Raw genomic sequence first — 7,930 nt, 5'->3', positions numbered from 1 at the left:
AAATACCCATTTTCTGTGAGACCCATCAAATAAGTTGAGTAGAAAGGAGGTAATGCATTCTTTAATTTGTCAATTTGATCACATTCACTCGGCTCCATTTTCACATTGGAAATTTCAGCAATCAATTGACAAAACCGATTTAGCATATCTTCCACAGTCTCATTTTTCAGCAGTGAATAGTTTCTGAATCGAAACTTCAACATTGTTTTCTTGCTTTCAAGTGTGTTTCCCAAACTTCTTGCCTTTAGTTGAGAAAACAGAGTAGCACACTTTTTGATATGGCTAAACTCATGAAAGATGTTTTCAGATAGTGCCATAGTAAGAGTGGAATATGCCTTCGTCTCATTTTCAAGATTCTTCTTCTCATCAATATCATAAAACTTGAACTCCTTTTCAGTAATTCCTGTAGTATCAACGCCAACGGTTGGATTTATATAAAGATCTTTCAAATTGCGAACACACTCTGGATGAAGAAAACCCAAGTGAGCTTTAAATCTCGGTTCCCATTTGGAAAAATCATCCAACCTAAAAAGCTTCGGGCACATAGTGTAAGACCCAATCACAGAATCATTTGTGTTTTGAGCGACAAAGGAATAAAAGCTTGTCATCTTGAAAAGCTTAACAAATAAGCGAGCTGAGCACTGAAACGGGAACAGAAAATTTTCCTTGACCGAACTTGTGAAAACATCTTTGACCGAATCAAATTTTGCTTACTCAATTATTCATTAAGTAAAAACAAGTGGTTAACGAATGTAACTTACAATAGAGAGAATGGCCTTTTAACCATATTTACACATTAACCCCTATACATTAATCTATTACATTAATAACCCTGATAAAGATCGAGACGTACAAAACATGTATTAACAAACTCCCCCTTGTCTCGAGCTTTTTATCTCTTATCTCTAGAACATCTTGGTCTTCCAGTCAACACAACCGTGAATCTTGTATGCATAACAGACTCTAACAACCTTCTAAAACTACATAGAAAGCTCGTAGTCACTTACGTTAGCAAATCTGATCTGACTAGTAAATAGCGCATCGTTGTCAGACTCAGATAAATTAACTAGCCACATTGGGTCAATCACACGTATCGTCTTCGTGTTAGAACCGTGACCATATACAATAACCGCTTCACCTGCATGATTTTCGTAGTACCAATATTAAACGAGGTGAAAAGACTCTGAGGAAATGTCTTCATAGGAACCCTCTTCATCGTCTTTGGCGGCTTTACCTGTAAAATTAACTTTCTCCAGCCTGTGCGAGTATCAATCTCATCAATGTACTTATGAGTAGGCACCTGTGGCTTGAAGAACTTGAATCCAAAACGGGTTTCATGTAATAACTGCTTATAGAACCAACTAGCCCACTTATCGTCCCCACGATTCAAAAATGGTCGATTAGCTAGTGTTCTCACATCCCATTTGGGCATAGATAAGATATCGTGTGGGCGTTTGAAGTAATAAATACCATGCTCCCACTTCACGATATATACCTTAAGATCTGAATCATACTGCCATGCCACCAAATCACCTCTCACATCTTTAGCTGGCTTGTACTTCTTCATTTGGTATGCTGATGTTCGAGTCTTTTCAACTTTGACTTCTTCTCGTTCGTGATAACGAAAAGTCTCAATCATCTTGTTCATCTTTGCAACATTATGTTCAAACATACCATCCAAAGCACATTTACGCTTCTTATCAGTAACAGAGACATGACTTGTTTCAGCAGCTTTGAATCTATCTTTTTCTTCCCTCAAACGACGTTCTGCTGCGCCAAAGTGCTCAGTATTGAAAAATGGAATACCTGAGTCGTTGGTATTGTGTCGGTATAGAACTTAGGGTACTCCTCAGTAGTAACGTCTTCAACTTCCACTTCATCAAAATCAGGTACATTCCCACGAGAAATACCTGTATTCATACTTTCCTCAATCTCAATATCCACCTCCACACTCTTTCCCAACACATCTACCTCTTCCTCATTTAGATCTAGAAGCAAGGCAATTTGTTCCTTTGTTAATGAGTGATCAACAAATTCACCTTCTTCAATCTCATCTGCATTCACTATACTGTACACAACTCCATCCATTCCTACAAATAGAAGCATGTTAGCCGAAATAACATCTATTGGCTTGGCTCTTGAGTAATCTTTGTATGGCACAATCTATAGATTACTAGCTTCAGAATCACCACCAACACTCGCATCAGTCTTATTACCCGCTGACGGTGTAGAACTTCCGCCCGGTTGCTGATCTACCCCACCCCCTGCACCATCTTGATCATCTTCATCATTCTTTAATTTCTTCAATTCATCTTCTTTACAAGTCAACTGAAGAATGATCTCATCCTGTTTATCCAATCTCTCCCCCTGAGCAGCAATTAGGGCTCGCAGTTCCCTGTTTTCACGTTGAGTGAACTGGATATGCCGCAACAAATTCCTTTGGGCTAACTCATGAGTAGCTCTATCTGCTTCCATTTGAGTATGTTGTAAATGCAATAGATTCATCATGTGAAACCATTAAGCTTGGGGAGCCATAATATAGAAATTCGGATGCACCGGTTACATAGGACTCTGAGGACGACTGAATGACATAAAGGAATGCTCAGGTCTTGGCAACATAGTCGGAGTAACAGGAGTAGTTGGCAGTGGTGTAGGCATCCGTGCCAAAACAGTATGTAATATGTCTCCAAAATGAGGATCAGGCCTCACAGTAGCAGCCAAAGTCAGAGTTGGAGGCATTGGAGAAGTAGGCATCTGCACAGGTGTTGGAGAACGTGGAAAATCTGTAATGGGAGTAGTAATAGGAGATTGTGGAATTCTCTGTTGAACTTGAGAAGTAGTAGCAGGAACAACTGAAGCAGAAACAACAGTAGATGGAACAAATGGTTGACTCGGTATCTCTATACCCGAACCCCTTTTAACTCGTTGTTTCTTAGGTGATATAAGGCTAAATATATATAAATCCCTTGTATATTTAATATAATATTTTATTAGTTTTCGTTCGGTTTTTATTAGAATTTGTATATTACTAATTTATTTGAATATTTTAGGTTCCGGGTTTCAACCATGTCAAAAAGAGGGCGAAAACAAGCAAAATGGGAGAAGGCCCGTCGCACGGCACTTTGGGCTCAGTTTTCTAGAATATTCTACAAATATTAAGTTTATGGGCTTAGATTTACAGAATCTTCTACAAATTTTAAGTTTATGGGCCTTAAAAGTCTATATAAACACCCATAAACTTAACCCTAATCATAACCTGAAAGCCATAAACAAAATTTGGAGCTCAAGAGGTGATCTTTTGGAGGTTTTGAAGGTTTGGAATCATACGATGGCGTGCTTATCATCCAAGAACGAAGACCACGGGTTTTATCGCCTTTAATCTTTCGTTTTTTTTGTTTTCCACCATGAATTCCTTTAATATTGTTTTGTTTTATTTTATGATGTTAGGCTAAAAATTATAGACTGCCTAGGCTTATGATGAACCTATTTTGACGTTGTGTTTTGATTTGGGATTTATTTATCGTTATGATTTAGTAAAAGGTTTAATCATATTAAATTGATGCATATGGATATTTAGGATTGTTTGATTAATTGTTATTATTCCATAGTTGCCTAGATTATTGTTTGTCATTATGATAGGTTGCTATTAGGTCATCTACTTTGTGTTTTTGACTATTTTATGATTGATATGCATTAAGATCATAGGAATAATAATTATTAATTAATTAAACCTAAGTGTGCTGCTAACCTAAATCTGTAAGGTGCTAGGTTATTGATAGATCTTTATTATTTGCTCTTGCTAGATTTAGTTCTTCGTAAGGAGTCCGTCTAGGTTTGATTATTTAATTATTGTCTATTGAATCAATTCGATATATTAAACTGCTTTTGATTTCTGCGTTGTAAGGTAGGATTTCGTATAAAGGAACTAAATTGTAAACAATTGGGTGACCGTAAGCGAACTTGATTTTTAATACTGGTGTGCGTTAAAACTTGTTAGAAATCCATAGGCTTTCTCTTGAGAAGGGTCAGGGGTCCTATTTGGTTTTTCTTTAAGTGTCTATTTTACGATCCCAGTCCATAACTAAATATTTTCCCGAGTCAATTCATTTCCAAAATTTAGGGGAGTGTAGCCTAGGTAGTTTTCTCATCATCATCTTATTTTCATAACAAACTTTGTTTTCGTTTAATTTATTTGTTTTCTTAATTAGTTTTAATTATAGTATTAATTTAGTATTTTAAATAAAAACCCCCTTAAACAAATATAAATAATAAGTCGTGTTTTGTAGTCGAGTCTAATTAGCTAGTAAACGTAATTTAAAGAGTCTCGTGGGTTCGATATCCGGACTTACTTAGTTGTACTAGAGTCGACTGGTTCACTTGCCGGTTAGTAGTTTAGTTAAGTTTAAGAGTCTAGAATTTATTACTTAGTGTCTAGATTAGCGTGTTTTTATATAACTACTTTTGGCACATCATTAGGTTTCTCCCCCTTTTCCATCATCGGTTCTTTTCCTTTACGCTTACGCTTCTATTCATAACTTAACTCGGCTTGTGGTCCAGGACCACCATCACCACCATCATCACCATTCCCACCACCACCACCTTCACGTTCAGAATCGGAATCATCGTAAATCCAACGATCATTAGGTGGTGCATTATAATCAATATTCACCAAGTGACCAATCAAACGCTTGAACTTTGGTCTATCTGCAAGACTCTGACCTCGATACAATCTCAAACGTCTCATGGTCTCCTCATCCATATGTTTTAACTTCATCATATCATTCTGATCTTTAATCAGTTCAGGTTGAAGATCATTGATTATCATCTGGAGGAATCTTGGATACATTAAAAACTGATGATGGCTCGTCAAGTTCTCCTTCAAGTGATAATAAACCATTTCAGAAAAGTTATATGGTTTATTTAACACCAAGGAAACAAAATCAGATTGCAACATAGCTCGAAACTCGTCAAATCCACCACTTCGTCCACCAAGACAGTGTATCAATACATGCAACAAGTACTTGTATTGTTCACATAAATTATCCTTGTTGTACATGGACCTCCCATATCACCATTATGCTTTACACGGCTGAATAACCCTCTTATCAAATCTTTATCGAACTCACATGGATTGTCGATTGAATCAATAAAGCCCAACGAATCACGAATAACATTAACATCGATCACCACTTGCTTGTCTTGAATAACAGCCTCTATCTGATTCTCTACTTCATTTAATCTAGCTGTATCCCAGAATGCCCGTATAATCTTCTGATATACCTCAGTGCGAGTGGATATGGCCTTGTAAATTCTTGATCAAATCAAGAAACTGATCATCCCGCCAAAAATCGGTGTATCTTCAAATTGTGACTCGAGATATGCACAGATGTTTTCACTCCAAGACAAGAGTACTGGTACATGTGCAGGTTCAGCTTCAGCAGGGCTAACCATCAGATTTTGCTCTGGAGTAGGATTTTGAACGTTTTCGCCGGCCATGTCTGCGAAAAATATCAAATATTAATACAATATTCAATACTGATTAACTAATGGTTATCTCATTCGTTAAGAAATTTTAAACGAATGAGACATTCGTTATACATTAGAATTTTTCATTCGTTGCCTTTAACGAATGAAACATATTCGTTAATATTAATTGTTTCCATTCGTTGCCTTTAACGAATGAAACATATTCGTTAATAAATGTTATACGAATGAGTTTTAACTATTTAACGAATCAACCAGATTCGTTATACCTCATTCGCTACCTTTAAATAATCATTTGTTAAATAAATTTAACGAATCTGATAAGTCATTTGTTATATAAGTAACGAATCACCAATTGACTTATCAAAGGTCAAAATTAACTTGATTTTGACTAAGGACAGTCAACAACGACGAACATCATCGTTGCAATCAATAGATTATTGATGAAATTAAACAATCATTCCTAACCAAGAAGATCGATAATCATTTTACTACATTAATATATATCATTTGCTCGATAATCGATTCAATTATGGACTATAATCGAAGCTAACTATTCGGTTAACATGCAAATCCATAAACACTTAAATTTCCAATGAAAATCTAAACAAATCATATGTATGAACTCACCAGTACCTATGGAAATCACTGATGAGATTCAATTGGTCTAATGAACACATATTAGATCTCAAGAAAAATTTTCAAGAGTTTGGTTAGGGTGATGGTGAAATAGGAAATGGCGAATGAAAGGTCATTCGTTTGTCATTGGGATTATAAACCCAATAATTTCACACAACCCACGGTCATTCGTTCAAAATTTGAACTAATGAGTGGCCTCATTCGTTAAATTATAATCCAGATTCTTTAAAATTTTAAACGAAAGGGTCTCTCATTCGTTAAACTTTAACGATTATACGTTATTCGTTAATGTTTCTAACGAATGAGATGGTCATTCGTTAATATATTAACGAATGATAAATTAAATTCATTCCATTCGTTAACGGTTACACGAATGTCTTCCATTCGTTATGCACAACGGAAGCGAATGTATTTATAACGAATGAGAAACTCATTCGTTATGATTAAATAACGAATGGATTTACATTCGTTAAACCATTTAACGAATCACCAAGTTTTTCTTAGCGAAAGAGATACAAATCTCTTAAGGAAATTAAATAATATTAAAACCAATTAGGGTTTCAAAAATAAAGATTTAAATATTCAATTAAATCCAAATTAGGTTTTAATTGCATATGTTAAAACATACCCGATCACCATTGATCGGTAATTCTTAATTTAAGTGGATTTTTACGTTAAAAACACAACTGATACCAGTTGTAAATTACATTAAGCACGATTAACTTAAAACTTTTTGGGGATCAATTCTTTTCCTTTTCTTTTTGAATTATTCACTAGCTTGGTAAATCGAAACTAAAGCAGAATTGAAAAAGAAAGAAAAATCTTTTTGAATTTTCAAAATCATATTCAACTAACAAATAACGAAAAACACTTAAATGACAAAACTATTAAAGCAGTACATATTTTTGTGAGTTGAGCAGGGAATCATATTGACGAAAATATCACTAAGTAACCCTTCAATTTCGATGATTATTATACACGTAACCCAACGATGATTGCAGATATAATTGTCCTCTTAAACTTTTCACAGACTTTTCGAAAACTTTACGATATGCTTTAATTTGGTTCAATTGGGCACAAAACCATATGTGGACCCCATCAATCAGATATAACAATTCTATCTCTTATACAGTGAACTTCACATGTACGTTTTTCTTTGATTTTCCAAATTTTGATTAACTGTGACTCATGCAATGTTGGTACATGTTTGTCAGTAGTTCATAGTCTAGTATTTGTTATCGAGTCTGTAATATAGTTAATGGTTTGTTCATGTTTTGTTTTGTAAACTAGCGAAGTTATCAGCAAGTTCGCTATGGCGAACTTGCTGATTTAGCGAGGTTACTGACAACTTCGCCAGTGGCGAAGTTGTCGTGTTTAAATAGAACGTTTCAGCAGAGAACGTGAGTTAGGGTTTTTGTTTATGCTTGTTTTCGTTCTGTTCTCTGTAACAGTGACTTACTGTCACGTGTTTAGTTATTCAATATAACGTGTTTACCTTATAGCTCGTGTTCATTGTTCGTGTATTCAATCTCTACAATATCTACACTCGTACCTATATACGCAGGGATTCCGCACCTGCGTTGTTAGAGATTTCCCGTGTACGATCCGCGTCCAGGAACCTACAATTGGTATCAGAGCATAAGGCTCGATTGTGAGGTTCGGGATTTCACGCGGGTGTAGATTTCGTTTCATTTCGAGTGTTACCGGGACAAGTTTGTGGTGTTTTTGCTCTGTTTAGCTTCCTACCGGTGTGTTTAAGCTTTCAATCCATTGGAATCGTCGTTAAAATCCGTTTTCCAGATCTGCA

The sequence above is a fragment of the Bidens hawaiensis genome, unplaced genomic scaffold, assembly GCF_021521415.1.
Source record: "Bidens hawaiensis isolate Kalapana, Puna unplaced genomic scaffold, B.hawaiensis_p1.1 tig00005084_1, whole genome shotgun sequence".
NCBI lineage: Eukaryota > Viridiplantae > Streptophyta > Magnoliopsida > Asterales > Asteraceae > Bidens > Bidens hawaiensis.
The sequence above is the reverse complement of the archived record's forward strand: the minus strand, read 5'-3'. Positions refer to the sequence as shown.